Below are 17,170 nucleotides of genomic sequence, written 5' to 3' on the forward strand. Positions count from 1 at the left end.
TATACCTGAAAGCAACAGGAAGAGAATGTGAACTTTTAGTTCCCTATAATTAGCTGATGCTCAGTAAAATAGGGGGTTAAAGACCAACTATTTAAATTATTATTTCATTTATCACCTTGCTTTTGCTCTAGAAACTCATTTTAAATCCCATGTCAACAATTTCAAGTTGGTTAAGTGCCTGATCCAAAACCATACAATCAGCATGAATCCACTCCAATTTTGATCCAATTCTCTCAGCAGTTCAGAGTACTGACTTACCTCATCTCCTAACCATGTTTTTCAACATATTTAAAGAACAATATTTAAAGCTCCATGTGTCAAAACAATAAAATGGGGGGGGGGGGGAAGCAGAGATAAAACAAATCTAACAAGCTTCTTATGATTTAGATCTCTGGGTGAACAGTCTTTGTTTTCATTTGGCACCTAAAATCATTTAGAATAGCAACAGGCAATTGGAAAAGGAGTTCCATAAATAACAACCACTACAAATTATGCACTGCCTTTTGCATCATTCTTAGTCAATCTTTTCCCTCATTTCATAAAAACAGACAGCTCACAAATCTGTCCTCCAACCAATATCTTAATAAATAGGATGACCAATATGGGATCAAGTGGTCATTCACATACATGCAAAGACTTGTTATGGTTTTAAATAGCAAAGATAATGTTTAGAAATTGACTCAGAACAAACGTAATCAAGGAAGCTCTTTCACCACTCTGAATCAGTGAATATTTCCAAACAGTCTTCAGAAGCAACTTATATACTGTATGTGTAATGGTATGTGAGAAAGATCTTGGGGCGAAGAGATGCTGCCTAGGGAATGGTCAGATAAGAGAGGGCATAGCCCGCAGCTGCATAATGGGTAGAAAAAGAGGCTCAGAAGGGACCCTCCCTAGCTTCTCAGGCTGTAAAGGAGATGGCAGGAGATCTGTACTTTCAGATTTGCAAGATTCTATTAATGCAGCCATACAATAAAGTAGAATCAGTTCATCTGGTCGTGTTTCCTGTCTAGTCTACTTGGGAAGGCTGACAATATGTCTGCAGCACTGATGTTATAGGCCCATTCTCCTCCCCTCACCAGTCCACCACAAGCAGAGTTTAACAAGCCAGATTAAATGAGGATTGAAGAAGGGAAACCTGAACTACTCTATCGAAAGCGGAAAGCCTTATAAGAATGGTTGATATGAGCTCATGGAAAGCTAGAGACAGCCCTAAAAAAAACAGTAATACTTTACTGTGATAAGTTATGCAGTACAAATATAACACTGTATTTCAAACTGATGCATTTTGTGCTCTTTCTATTTATGATGTGGTTCTTCTACTTATGATGTGCAGAAAAGCCTATTTCTCCAAATACATCTGTTTTATGATAGAGGCAGGTATTAGAACAAAGAAGTAAAAGCAGAAAAACGGCAGCATACCTACATCTACACACACACACTAACAGGCATACACATCAAGCAGAAGGTAGGACTCTAGTACCAATCTACCTGAACATCAGCTCTGGCCAGATGGTCACAAACCTGTCTACAGTCACAACAGTGCAGAGCCAGTCTGACTCTAGAGAAATATCTGGATTTGTCTATACTGTAGTATGTTTCTATCTGTTAAGCTCTTTGCTAAACTCCTTAGGTGGATAAACACAGGAGAAAATAGCTTGGAAGCCCAGCACTTAATGCTACAGGGATATTATGTTGAGGTTATTAATATTATACTTGGTGTAAGAGCACCAGTGCAGAATGATAATTAGGTCTAATATCCAAATCTCCTAATTCTCAGTGAGGTGACAAACATGAGTGCTAGGCCACTATTCCCCAATTCTGGCAAATTCTATATGTGTGACCTTCAACTCCCTGAATTCTCAGCAATGGCCATGCTGGCTAGAGAATTATGTGAGTTGAAGTCCACACATCTGGAAGTTGATATGGTTGGAAACACTGCCAGAGACTATTCCATTATATAGTGCTGATTAACTGATTCCAGGTAGTCCTCGACAATTGGGACCAGAATTTCTGTCGCTAAGCGATGCAATCATTAAGTGAGTCGAACCCAATTTTACAATCTTTTGTGCGGCTGTCATTAACCGAATCCAGCTTAATTGACCTTGCTTGTCAGTAGTACCCTAGGAAGGTTGCAAATGGCAATCACGTGACCCTGGGATGGTGCAACCGTTGTAAATACATGCCGGTTGCCAAGCGCCCAAATTTTGATCACGTGACCGTGGAGATGCTGCAACAGTTGTAAGTGTGAGGACCAGTCGTAGGTCACTTTTTTCAGCACCAGCGTAACTTCAAATGGTTGTTAAATGAATGGTCATAAGTTGAGGACTACCTGTATTTATTATATTCAACCTGGAAACCAACCAACTCCAATCTACTTTGGGTGGCTCACAGCATAAAAAAACAGCCATATGCAATCCAGATAACAAAGAACAAGGTGGAGAATCCAGCCAACAACAACGTATGTATACTCTAGGAGGGGTGGCTCCAACCACCCTAGCCTTAGCCTGGGAGAAGGGGCAGATCTTTAAGGCCCTCCAGAACAACAACAGAGTGGGAGCTACCCAGAACTCCTGAGAAACCTCATTCCAGAGGGCAGGCACTGCAACAGAAAAGGCACACTTCTGAGGTCCCAACAGATGGCACTGCTCAACTGAAGGAACCCCATGCCAACCCTATCAGATTGAACTAGCTGGGCTAACACCACAGGAGATAGGCAATCCCTCAAGTAAACAGGCCCTATACCATGTAAGGCTTTATAGGTCATAACCAGCACCTTGAATCACACCCACTAGCAAACCAGCAAACAATGCAGCTTGCTGAGCAGGAGTGTCACATGGGCATACTGAGGCATGCCCATTACTGCCCATGCCACTGCATTCTACACCAGTTGAAACTTCTAGGTGGTCTTCAAGAGAAGCCCTATGTCGAGTGTGTTGTGGCAGTTGAACTGTGCGCTGACTAGTATGTGAGCGAACACTTCTTTATGTCTCCTAAAATGTCCTGCACCATGTCATGGAAAAGGCTAGACTCTAGCCTTTATAGCAATGGAATCTGTACGGATGATCAAGCAAACAAGTCTTCCCACTGCACTCTGAAATGTCTCAATCCACACTGAATTTTATTGCTATTACTACCATTATTGTTTATAGCTTAGGTGTGTTTTGGTGCATGTGTGCCTTCAAATCAGTGTTGATTACTGATGACTCCCTGAACAAGTCCTTGCAGTTTTCTTGGCAACGTTTTCAGAAGTGGTTTGCCACTGCCTCCTTCCTAGGGCTGAGAGAGAGTGACTGGCCTAAGGTCATCTGGTTGGCTCTGTAACTAAGGTGGAACTAGAACTCACAGTCTCCCGGTTTCTAGCCTGGTGCCTTAACCACTGCACCAAACTGGCTCTTTTTAACTTAGTTACAGACTTTGAAATTTCATTATGTAAACCCATAATCTTATACTCAACATGATAAATTAGAATGCAGTGGAGGAGGAAATCAATACTGAAAGAACAACACCTTCCCTGAGTAATGGACAAATCCAGGTCAGTTTTTCCTTAACTTGAATTCCTTCCTGGGATGCAGAGGGAATAGCCTCCTAATGGCCTGCATCTCCTGACTCATGGGAAGGACATTCTAACTATCAAAATTAAGGTGAAGCTTACTTCAGACTTTTACAACCTGGCTAGAATTTAGGGGGGCTATCATCCAACTACATCTGAAGGAAACCAGGAAAAGGAAGGCTGGCCTATAGCTATTTAAGCTTATAGGTAGCTTTCATGAGCGTATGCCTTTTGATAACATTTGTTAGTCACAAAAGGTGCTACTAGAGTCCTCCTGATTTTCTGCCACCAGAAACTTAACATGGCTCTCCTAGCTTGGGATTAACTAAACATGGATGCATCAGGCCACCTCATCTGCCTACTGAAGAACTTGTTTGATGATTAAGATGCAACTGTCCAAACAGAGAAGGTCTATCTATGTGGTCACTATGAGTCAATGGAAACTTGATGGCACATAATCAAATAGTTCAAAACTGGGAAAGGATGGTACTAAGGTTGCTGTTACTTAATTAACTTAAATGCAGAATATATTGTAAGAAATGCTGGACTAGAAGAAATACAAATTGGAATTAAAATTGCTGGGAGAAATATCAACCCTTAGATATGCTGATGGCTGGAAGCAAAGAGTATTTTCAAAATCTCTTCCTGAAGGAGAAAATATACAGCGCAAAACCATTCTGCTGCTCAATATAAAGAAAAAAACAAACCCTAAGATTATGTCAACAGGCAATGCCAGTTTAATGCAAGCTTACTTTCTTGCAAGTAAAGTAATTCAGAGAGACAGAGACTATAGCAATGAAGTAAAGAGATATCTGATGCTTGGAAGAAAGACTACAATAAGGCTAGACAAATTATTATAATGCAGAGACACCCCATCTTCAAAGGAACATATTACCAATATCATGGTGTTCTCATTTTTAACATATGTCTATGAAAGCTAGACCATCAAAAATTGATGTCTTTTCATTGTGGTGCTAGCAAAAATTGTTAATAATATCCTGGACCACAAATCATTCAATACTAAATGAATTAAAATCAGCCTACTCACAGGAAGCCCTAATAATCAAGTACATATTTTGGACACATAATGCTAAGGCAAGAATCACTGGAGAAGACCCCAATGCTTGAAGAAAACAAAGATGCCAAAAAAAAAAAAAAAAACTATCAGTGATGATGCAAGACATAAGCTTACAAGAACTCAAGCAGTTACTGACAACAATCCTGGCAAAATAATGTCTATCCGACCACAGTGTCAGAAGAGACAAAGCAACTGAACAGTAATTCCTAGTTTAAAATCTTCTTTAAGCCACATGAGGACTCACATGTATCTAAGAAATTTTTCAGCTCTCTAATTCCCTGTGAATTTAAGAATCTCATGCATCTCTATTAAGAAGACGTTCTTGGAAATCAGAACCGTTTCATGCAGGCTTTTATTGTGTTGGTTGCTCCAGGGGCAGAAAATTCATTCAGCCAATGCATTTCAATAAATCAGAAGATTCTAAGTCTTATCAGTTCAATGGTCTGCATTAAAATATCTCCCCAAACACTTGTTTAGATCAGCACTGTCATAAAGCCTTTTAAAATCCATTGCAGTAAGCTCTATTATTTCCAGGAGAAATTATTTAAAACAAAAACCTCTAATATATAGTATCCTGGACAGTTTTAAAAGGGGCTTTTTTTTTGCAAAGTCCAAAAGTGATTATTAACCAGATTGCTAATTCTTACTATAAAAGCATCTTCTCTGCTCCCTCTTCCCTTTTCACAATATGGTAACAATAGAAATATAATCAGGAGAGAAGTTCACACGTTGCATCACCCTAACCTACTAAATAAGCTCACAAGTTACTAACCTACTATTTTTTCCCGAGCCTAACAAGAGGCTAGTAAAAACACCAACGTTTATCACAAACAAAGGAACCTCCATCCTTTGGAGTTTAGGATACTCACATCTTAGCAGACAGCCAAAGAACTTCTTCAACCAAACTGGCAAGCTCAGTTGAAGAAATCCAACTCTTCTGCACTAGTTCTTCACTCAGCTGCATTACTTTTTTCACTACCCAGTCAAGTAGTTAAACTAAGGCTGATTTAAACTTCACGTAGTATGAACATGCACCAAAGGGAAAAGCTACTGCCAGTTCACTAGATCAAATTATCAAGAAGACAATGCTCAAAATAGAATTAGATATGATGTGTTGTACTGTGCGGTAAAGAATTCGGGCACGTTCAAGGTCACCACACATCTTGCTGAGGCAATTTTCAAAGCTGTCACTTACCAACAGCAAATCCTGACAGTGTAGCATTAGCACTACATTTCATTGATTAAATGTTTGTGTTTCTCACTTAGGATAATTCTGGGATTTCTGACGCATACACACCAACATACATACAGACAGAGCTTTCTCCCCAGACAGAAAAGTAGCAAACAGGGAATAGAAACTGCCAGGTTTATCTTAAAAACAAAAAAGACAAAATTAGAACCAACAGGCACAAAGTCAGCTTATGCCATATCCACTTTCCCCTCCTGTTCCAAAGCACATTGATTATTTATGTAAAGTATTTATGTCGTACTTTTTCTTGAAGAACACCCAGAAGTAATTTACAATAATTATGAACGTGTTAAGATGAACCCAAAAGAAAAACAGAATTAAAGTAACAATTAAAACAGAATAAAGCCAACCCATTAAAAGACAAATTTATTACTTGGATTTTGCATTTAACCACCCTCTTCAGATGTGACTACAGTTCCCATCATTTCCAACCTGGTTTCATCTTTTTGATTCTAATTGATTCTTTCATTTAATCTTTGTGGATTTTTTTTCTTCTCTGTTATTCAGGCATTATTTTATGATGAGACTGTTAGCCACCTACAGCATTTTGGGGATTGGGTGGCATACAAATGAATTAAATAATACAGTAGTAAAGACCACATTAAAATAGCCAAGACTGCTTTGTACACCTTGTCAGAATTATTACAAGAATTAAAATTACATTGTAACTTCTGAAGTTCTCTACTGTATTGTGAATTGTTCCTTTTCTTCAAAACACTAAATTAGGCTGGCTAATGCCAGTAAGAGGTGACTCTAAATTGTTATTTCATCTATTATAAACAACCTTGTACTTTAAAAAAAATAAGATAAGATGTAGAATAACAAACCTTTTCAATTTGTTCCCCATCTTCCTATGGTCAGAATAAGTTTCTACCTTACAGAAGATCATACTCTATAAAATACCAACCTGAGTGTGCTAGAAAAAAATCTGAAAACTCAGAGACCATGTGATGGAATAAATATTTGCTATTGTTTTAAACTCACACATCCACACTTTTAAAGTTGGGTGGGTTAGTGTGTTGAAAATTATTTAAGAGAAATTTCCAGTTCCATGCTAATTTAATTTGGCCCACTGTTGTTCTGGGCAAACTTCTAAAACTGAAGCTAGATTTTTCTAAAATTCTGCAGAACAGTGATTAAATAGGGTAATCATACATACAGCATCTTCCCCAGCCCTCCAAATATCTTGGATACAATTCCCAGAATTCCCTGTCAAAGGTTTGTGCTGGCTAGGAATCCTAGGAATTGTATTCCAACACATCTGGAGGGCATCAGGTCACGGAAATCCTTCTTTCAAGATTCCTCTTCTTTGAAGCAATTATAACTGTTTCCTCATGATTCAGCTGAAATCGGTAAATATGGCCCCACGCTATTTACAACCAGCTCTTAATTTCACTCATCCACGGTAGCAAGAAAGATATCAATTACAATATTCAAATCATGAATTGGCAGCAACATACAGCAAACCTGTCTGTATCAAGCATGAAGTAGTAGCTCAGGATATGATATATCATTCAAAATGGCTTTGTACCATTGAAATGTACTGGACAAAATTTGGTCACTATGAGTCTATTTATACTGGTTTGGGGCGGGGGAGAGAGAGAGAGAGAGAGATTAGGTTCTCTTGTCTCATGACATCCTAGTAAACAAAGACCAGAAGTCAGCAGTGGTGATAGATGTAGAGGTGCCAAGTGACAGCAACATCAGGAAGAAGGAGTATGAGAAACTGGAGAAGTACCAGAGCCTGAAGGAAGAATTACAGAGGATGTGGAAAGTAAAGGCCAAAGTGGTCCCAGTGGTGGTAGGAGCACTCAGGGCTGTGACTCCTAAGCTGGGAGAGTGGCTCCGACAGAACCCAGGAAAAACATCGGAGTCCTCTCTCCAGAAGAGTGCAGTGTTAGGAACAGCCAAGAGACTGCGCAGAAGCCTCAAACTCCTAGGCCTCTGGTAGAGGACCCGAGACTGAGGAAGACACATCCCACCCATAAGGGTGAGAGGGGATTTTATAAACACACACAGACACTCACACAGAACATTTAAACCACACGTATCCCATTTGTTTCTAAGCTATGAACATTGTATGTTTCATTAATTGGTAAAATGTTGCTCTCTGCAATATATGACCCAGATTGAAGTGTATGCTCCTACAAAAGAAAGCAAAACTTGCTGCATAATGTATTCCTTGCTGAGGCAGAAGCCCACAAAAGCACAGGACTTGCACAATCCCACCTCCACTCCGTCAAGATGATTGTGACAGTTGCCCTATAAATAACAGCAGAGTCACAGAAACAGCTCAAACTGCAAGCAGAGATTCTAAGCGGCAAAGACATTTTCACTGCAACTTAATGTGCATTGTCAACAAAAAATCTTCTGCTTTGTTACTAACAAGATGCAACAAGTGGGTGCAGTTGTTTATGACAGAAAGAAGTGAAAGGATAGTTTCTTAGTTAAATGAGAGGCAATATAAAACTGAGGCATTTGTCAACTCCAGTACTTTAACCATTTTCTAATTTACATAACCTAATTCTATTCTCATTGTCTGATTCTATTTTAGCCAATTTTATCTCCAAGAGCTTAAAACATGATATATGGCTTCCTCCATGTCTCTTCATAACTAACTTGTAAGTATGTGAGGCCTAAGAAATACACCTACTCCTCATTTAGTGACCGAGTTCTGTTCCAATGACTGGGTCATTAAGTAAAATGGTCACTAAGTGAACATGTGACTGAGAGAGATACTGCAAAGATCATTGGTTGCTGCTGTCTCATTCAGATAAAGTTCTCTCATACAGCTACACTGGCGTGCATTGTTGTCAGGCACACAAGATTTGGTCTAAGTGCATACATTGGCCAGAAAATGAATTTTTTATTACTGTCATATTCGCAAATGATCAGTAACCAAGGTAGTCACTAAATGCAGAGTGGGGGTAGTGATTGACTCCTAGGTTATTTGGTGTACTCTGCGGCAGAACAGGTATTCAAACTCAGGTATTCTTAGTTTAAACTTCATACCTCATACCAGCGTTCAAGGAATCTGAAAGCTGGAGATCTGAAAATGCCATCAGGGCCTTCATGTGCCTGTTCCTTCACACAAGGACCCACTAAGAAGAACTAGGTCTTAACTACTCAATAGAACTTATACTTCCACTCCATTAAGCCACAGTTCAATGTAATTGAAGTAATACATCCATTTAGATTAGTGTTTTGGATGTTCTGTGGAAACTATTCATTTATATTTAAAGTCTAAATCACCTGAGAATCACCACTCAAAAACAATCAAGTAACTGGTTTATACCAGATCACTGAGTTTCTCCTATGCCACCCCCCTCGGCAGGGAGGCAGGACCCATGCGATTGGTCTGCCCCCAGCGCCTGATGGACCCATCAGGGTTCCAAAGGGAGCTCGGGAGCATTCCCGTGGATCTGCTGCACAGTCCAGCAGAAGCCTTGGCTGCTGCTTGGAATAGGGAGGCAGCCGGGGCCTTGGACAGGATTGCGGCTATGTGACCTCTCTTGCCACATCGGCCCCAACACTCCCCGTGGTTTACGAAGGAGTTGAGGGTGCTGAAGAGGGCCAAGAGACGTCTAGAGCGCTGGTGGAGGAAGACACGGACCGAATCTGACCGAACACGTTAGAACCGCCATTAAGGCCTACATTGTGGTGATAAGAGCGGCAAAGTGCCAATACTTCTCCGCCCTTATCGTGTCCGCAGAGTGCCGCCTGGCCACCCTGTTTGGGATCACTAGATCCCTCCTCGGTAAGGGGGACCTGGAGATTCATTTGCAGGGCCGCATGGAGGAATTCTTGGAGCACCTGCAGGATAAAATCGCTCAGATTCGTTCCAAGTTGGACTCCGAGCATGGCACAGGGTCTGGGGAGATACCAGGGGATTGTTCTCACCCAGTTATCTGGGAACGGTTTGATCCTGTTGTTCCTGAGGAAGTGGACAGGATCCTCCAGACTGTGAGGGCCACCACTTGTCATCTGGTGTCCCTCCTGGCTGGTGAAAGCAGCTTGGGAGGTAACATGCGGTTGGATCCAGGCGATAGTTAATACATCTTTGCAGGAGGGAGTGTTTCCAGCACCCTTTAAAGAGGCATTGGTGCACCCGCTCCTCAAGAAGCCCTCCCTAGATCCTACCATACTGGACAATTTCCGTCCAGTCTCCCACCTCCCCTTTTTGGGAAAGGTGGTTGAGAAAGTGGTGGCATCACACCTCCAAAGGGTTCTGGAGGAAACAGATTATCTGGACCCTTTTCAGTCAGGTTTCACGCCTGGTTATGGAATGGAAATGGCATTGGTCGCACTTATGGATGATCTCTGGCAGGATGATACTCAATTATATATCTCCATCCCTGGTGAGGTAAGTGATGCCGTGACCGCCCTCTCGCGGTGCCTGGAGGCTGTGAGGGTCTGGATGGGGAACCACCGGCTCCAGCTGAACCCTGGTAAGACGGAGTGGCTGTGGGTTAATGGCTCCTCTGTATCCGGGACGCTGCCATCGTTGGTGCTGGATGGGGTAGCACTGCCCCAGACAGACCCAGTGCGTAATTTGGGGTTCCTCCTGGACTCACGGCTCCTGCTCAAAGAGCAGGTGGCAGCCAGGGCCAGGACAACTTTTGCACAGCTCCAGATTTTGCACCAGTTACACCCTTTCCTGGATCGGGATGCCCTTCAAACAGTCACTCATGCCCTTGTTATCTCCCAGATAGACTACTGCAATGCGCTCTACATGTGGCTACCCTTGAAGAGTATCCGGAAGCTTCAGCTGGTCCAGAATGCAGCCGCGTGAGCTATTTTTGGGGTCCGAAGGACCCATATAACACCATTGCTCCGTGAACTGCATTGGATACCGGTTTGTTTCTGGGTCCAATTCAAGGTGTTGGTTATCACCTTTAAAGCCCTACATGGCATGGAGCCAGGCTACCTGAAGGACCACCTCTCCCCCATGATTTCAACCCGTCCCACCTGATCAGAGAGGGCACGCTCCGGGGCGGGCCTTCTCTGCTGTAGCCCCCGCCCTTGGGAACATCTTGCCCCCAGAGGTGAGACAGGCCCCCTCACTCCCGGCCTTTCGGAGGGACTTGAAGACCTGGCTCTGCCATCTGGCCTGGGGCCAGGGAGGAGGGAGGGAGGTCATCAGATATGGAGTTGGCTAGCCCCCTAGAGGCCTGGCGTTGCTTCCATCGGCCTCCTGAATTTTTCCTCTTCCTTTTATTCTGTGTAAATGTTCTTTTAAAATATAAATTTTAACTATGTATTTATTTATTGTTTTAATCTGTTATAAGCTGCCCAGAGTCCCCTACTGGGGGGAGATGGGTGGGGATAAGTTTGATTGATAAATAAACAAACAAACAAACCTTCCTGGCCACAACTCTCTAGAATGCCAGGCAGATACTTTCCGAACTCTTGACACCTAAACCTTTTACCTGGACATCCCATGGAGTGCTACAGGGAACATCTGCAAGCTATTAAAGCCAACAAAGCTCAACCCAGCCTACTAGGCAGACTTCGAAAAGGCAGAGGGTAGTGCCTGTTTTTACTCCCTATAGAAACAAAAGGCTTCAGCATGAGCAGCACGCAACCAACCTTGGCTGATTTCAAAAAGCTAACTAGTTTTGACCTAGTTAATATATGGACGAGAGATCCAGAGCTGTAGGCTAAAATGCAAAGTAAAAAAAAAAATCCTAGAAATAAGAAACAGCAATCCAGATTCATATTGCTGCCAAAGCAAGCTATACAAACCTGTTCACGTATTTACCAGGAGTTGAGCTTGATTTGTGGGTGTCTATACATTTAAAAATAAGAGGGTTGCAAAACATCTGGTAAATAGCCAACATGTGTGATTTGTTGTGGCCCTAGGAGGCTGCAAAGCCCTGTTGGTGGGCTGCATTTGGTTTGATGGTTGCATATAATGTGGGCCTGGCAGAGACCGTATCATCATAGCAACCTCATAGAGAAAGGAATAGCAAAAGCCATGAACCAACAATAACTCTTTAATTGCTATGTAAGAAAGAAACTAGTTAGATGAGGCAGCAGCTGCAGCAGATAGCCTCCTAACCCTTGTGGCATCTTTAGCTTTATGACAAATAGGGGATGATGCTCAACAGCTATTTGATGAGCTATGTAACAGCTGCCCAAGACCAAGTACTGCTGCTGCACAGCTGGAAGCAGACACCATTGTATCATTAAAAGGCCAATAATTCCAATCTCACCATACAGTGAATATGTTGATGAGTTATTTGTAGCCCCAATCAGCTGTGACAACTGTTTAGGAAAGACACAGTTTCTATAGAGGAGAATTTCACTGAAAAGGAACTGCAAAGTTATTAAAACTCAAAATCCTAACAGACAAAAGCACAAATTTATGTCAAGTCCACAAATCATTTCAACTCTGATGTTTAAAGAGACTGGCTGTAAATCAATGTACTGTCATAGTCAATATTGCATGGAGGTAGTCAGGCTACAATCAGGCATCTCTAATATCCTCCTTCCCGAAATTTATCTACAGAAGAACATCTTACATTATTGTAGGCAAGGCAGGATTGGGCCAAGGACAAAAGCAAAACCCCATCTGTAATGGAAGATAGCTTTGGCTCTTTCTAGGCTAACCTGGTTAATGGGTTGCAGCAAAAGAAATTAAATGAGGACAGGGAAGTAGCAAAAAAGGGGGAAAGAAAAAAAGGGCAACATCGTAATGCTGAAATAGTCAAAATTTGCCATTAGCTCTTACAAATGAAACATTTTTCTAAGACCATAAAGGGCCATTCATTTCATGCTATGGTCCCTGCCAGCCTTTCCCACAATTTATAAAAGCACTCTGGCTGTTCTCATTTGCATGCAAGAAATGGAACAAAAATGCCATGCAAGGAAAATTGGTTAATCAGCATTCATGGCAATTTAATAAAGACAAATTAAAAATAAATAAATCTGGGCATATCCCTGTAACTCTTGCCAGGACTTAATGCTATATTTTTAAATAGCTGCAAAAACAGAAGTGAAAATATTATAAGAACGTACAACAGGCTGAAAGCGTTTCAATAAAAAGGAAGTGAAGAGTATGTTCTCAGATTTTATTGCCCAGACTGATACTGTAAATCAGCTCAACCTCACCCTTCCAAAGGTTGTCCGTAAGAGGGAAGAATAGGTTGCCAATGTTTTTGCCCTAAAAGCCCTGTTTTTAAAAAGGTACTGACACACCTTGTTTAAAGTTGTTCTTATGAAGGGTTTTCATGCTGGCTCTGGATGACCACAACCTTTTTTTCCTTTCACAATGGATTCAACAGCCAATTCTAAAAGCAGTGAGGAGTTTCAAATATCCCAGTCCTTGATTATTGTGGAACATGTCTACAAGGAACTTTTGCAATATTTGCTTTTCATTTATGAAGCTACAATTAGGAGTATACTTTACAACTTCCAAAGCTCATTCCTTCCTCCAGAAGATTTCTAAGGATCGGCCAACACCCTCACTTTCCCAGATCCATTGGAATCTCACATTCAGAAACTAGTGGTTGCAATGACAGAGGCATCAACAGATGATGGCTTCCTTGGAGGAGAGGCTAAGATCCCAGACACGCTCTTTCCTGAATGGTTATTAGCCATTGTTAAAAGACAACTACTGTAGTCTTCTTCAAAAATGGAAGCATCTGACCATTCTGGTAGGATCATTAAAATCACTCCCAGCAATTTCACTGGTTCCACCTACCCCTTTCCTCCTAAAACCCCAACCTGATCATCATGATTCCCAAGGCTAGAAGGGATTCTGAGAAGATGGGAGCCCAGCCGTCATCTGATAACAATGCAGTTTCATGTCCCTACCTCAAACTCTAACAAATCTATGTACATACCATCATTTACTAGAAGCAGGCATGTACATAAAGTGCAGTACACAGAAGCACACATACAGAAAAGAGAGACTACAACTCCATGCACTTTTACATGAGCACAGAAGGGCTTACTTCTTGTAGATAACCCATCTCAAGAATTATTATATGCAATTTCTACAATTTTTTGTACAAATTTCACTGCAGGTTTCTGATACTATCCAGCCACCTTTAAAAAAAGAAAAGAAAAGCAGATTAACCCAGAGAAGAGTAGATTCAGCAGTGGGAATTATCAGAGAAATGAAGCAAAACCCTAAAAGCACTCTCAGAACCTGGTCTGGTAATCATAAGTAAGACAGCTATTGTGCTATTTCTTCTGCTCTTCACTCAACACTGAGGTGTGTATGTTGTTTTTTGTCATCCTGTACATCCAGTCTTCTGCTCAGAGATTTGAAAGCAGAACTGGGGTGGAATTGCAATGCTAAGAATAGCTCTTGTCAGAGGTGTATGTGACACATCCCCCTCAACCAGTACAGATCCGTGGAGGATGTGCAATGCAGCAATAAAAGCTTAAACATGATGCTGCTTCCTTGTTTCCAGCACTCCGCAAGGGAGGGCTTTTGCACATTAAAACTGGTAGCATTTCTGTGGGTAGATGGATAACGGAGGGAGGGAAGTAGCCACACAGATAGAAAACTATAAGTAACCCCATTTAGACATATATGGTTACTTTATGCTAATTACTGACAACACCACCCCACAAGGTTTCTACACTATAGTAGATTGCTATAATAAACCTAAGATTGCCTCTAAAGAGAAGTCAAACATCTCCTTGACATAACTCTCAACTCAAAGTAACTTTTAGGGTTCTTGAAATTACTTCTTTTAAAACCAAAACAAACGGGACCCAATGAAAAGACTCAATTTCCAGCAATAGAATTTTAAAGGTTTTTCTGGCATCTGATGAATGCTGGGATCCAGATGAAACTCACATCCACCAGGCCTTCTGACATTCTTCCTCCTATTCCACATTTAACACTATTTTGTACTGAAAACAAATCATCAATCAATTTGGGATCCTGCTATTGTGGAGCAGGGTCTAAACTCCCACTGAACCAATCTTTACATTTTTGCCAATAGATTTAAGATAGCCTATCCCTAAAGGATTTAAACATTCAGAAATCATCATCTGTGATAGAGGCAATGGGAGTTCAGAATGCTAAAGAATTTCAAAAGGAAATCTGAAATTGGTCCTCTCCCTTTTGCTAAAGGTCCATTTAGACCTGCACACATCACTTGCAGGTGCTGAAGAGAAAATCTTTGATCTTGGGAAGCAAGAACATTCAGGAACATAATGTACATTATTGCAAACTTAGAGTAGAATTTAGTGGATTACCTGCCTTAGTTCCAATGGCAGCTGTGAGGGCCTTTGCCCTTCCATTTTTGGAATTATTGCAGGTCTGGTTGATATGCTGGGAGGAAAAGATGTTGCCTCTCCGATGTTGCCCTTTAAACTGTTTTAGTTGCTCTATTTTTCCACTTGCAAAGCTGCCCCTGCTTGCAATCTCTTTTGCTTTTTCCTTGCGTGTGGCTGAAGCCATGGCTTTACACTTCTATATCCTCCCGGTCAATATGCTCCTATCGATTCATTCCAACTGTAAATAGATTTTTTAAAAATCTAGAAAGCTTAATCATGTTGTGCTTGCTTCTTTCCCTTTACCTCTTTATCAGCATAAGCCGTCTCTATTTTCTATACTATCAATCTACTCTGCATATATTTAGAAGTACTTTCAACATATTCATATTTCCAGCAAATTCCAATTATAAGTTGAGTGTTCCTTGTGGTAACCTTCTTTTGGTTTATTGTAAAGTCTTACTGTTAAGCTTGCTGTTGTTTTAAATTCCCTGAGAGAGACAACTTCATGAGCTGTCTTTTGTTATATATCAAGTTTGGTTTGGAGAGGTTTGGTTCAAATATCATCATGGCAAAGATACTGTTAAGGGCAGAATAAACTCCCTGAAAAACTCTGTAAAAAATCTCTCAAGTTCTGAGATTTGAAAATCTGTTGTTTCAGTCAAAGGGCCAATAATGTGTCTGGAGTAAAAGCTAATTAAAATAGCTGCAACCCAAACTTGTGCCACAATCAGAACTCATTGGAGGAAAACTGAATCAAAAAGAAATAGCAGGTATGGGAGAAATTACTAGCTGACCACCAAGAGCAGATCAGCAGGACACTGGAAGTCAGAAAAAGCTGAAACATAGAAAAAGCCACTCAGACTGGGGGTGGAGAGATATTAACTCATTTTCACTATCAAGAAGTCAGGAGAAGCTCTTGTGCAGATTTTTAAAAAATGTTTTTCTAAAACCTAGTGTCCACAGGAACAAAAATGAGATGGCCAAGACATTAGAAGACAGCCTTCTTCCTGAGCAGAATTCGATGGGAAACTCCATAGAGAGTCAAGGAGAGGAATCTGGCTTATATTTTAAAAAAGAATGAGCACATATCTAGCCAGCTCATTCTCTCCTTTTCAGCCCTAACAATAGCTAAATATGCATAACCAACACCTGAAATAACTTCTTTATTACTATCTGTGTTGTCTTTTGCTATATACCAAGTTATTTCTAGAATTTCTAAAATTTTATCCCATGTCCAGTAATGGATAGTCAGGCTCTGCTACATTTCAGAGCAAAATAGGAGCCTTCTGCAGTGGCTATGCAATCTTTGAAAAAACACCATAAAGCACCTTTTGCCTTTGAATCCATGCTGCAGTGCTAGGATACATATTATCCAGGGTAAACAGGATAGTTTCTCACTATTGAGAGGAAAAGTGGTGGAAAGCACTGGAATTTTAAAGTTAGCCCTTTCTGGGACCGGTTCACATTAGAGTGGGAATACCACCCACTGCAAATTCCCGTATTTTCAACGTAATTCTCTCTCCTCCTTTTATAATAACTGCCAAACATACCATGAATTGTCCATGGATTCTCTGCCGCCGCCACCCCCCCCCCCAAAAAAAACCCCAAGCTGGTTAAATAGTTGTCCAAGCTGGTTAAGGCAAGGAAAAAGATTTGTGAAGGGGAGCTACTGCAGGTGAAGAAGAAAAATCTGGAGTGGATTTCTTTGGAGATCTGAGAAAGAGCATGCCACTTAGCATTTCCAATCCTGATTTTGAGAACCAGTCTTTTCTGTGCTGCACTGGGGCTTCCAGGGAAATGAGTGTTTATTTTTCAAAAGATTCAGCAACACTTTCAAGTAAATGGGGGTCAATTTGATATGAAACAGAACTTTTACATAATTCTCCCTGGGGTTTAGAGACCTGATACATCCAGGTGTTTTAGTCAACGTGCGAGTTTGTTAATTGTCAAGAAAACAGAAATGAGGAATATCACTGTAATAAAGCCTTTAGAAACAGAAATTAGATACTAAACAGAAAATAAAAACTAAACCAAGAAAGCGAGAACCAGC

The 17,170-nt window shown here is 41.0% G+C and overlaps 1 protein-coding gene across 9 annotated transcripts in view; it reads right to left on the reverse strand.

Moving 5' to 3' along the window:
* SEMA5B (semaphorin 5B) overlaps window positions 1–17,170 on the reverse strand; it is a 476,652-nt gene that overhangs the window by 328,759 nt on the left and 130,723 nt on the right. For 2 of the 9 annotated variants that reach the window (XM_088146439.1, XM_088146433.1), the window contains exon 1: window positions 5,501–5,673. The exons of the other annotated variants lie outside the window; for them this stretch is intronic. The gene's annotated coding sequence lies outside the window, so the exon portion shown is untranslated. Of the gene's footprint in view, window positions 1–5,500; window positions 5,674–17,170 lie in introns of those variants that run through there. 9 annotated transcript variants of the gene reach the window in all.

Source organism: Python bivittatus, unplaced genomic scaffold, assembly GCF_059951505.1.
Source record: "Python bivittatus isolate LINGU-HERP-01145 unplaced genomic scaffold, Pbiv_v1 ctg000480_np1212, whole genome shotgun sequence".
In the NCBI taxonomy this organism is placed as follows: Eukaryota; Metazoa; Chordata; class Lepidosauria; order Squamata; family Pythonidae; genus Python; species Python bivittatus.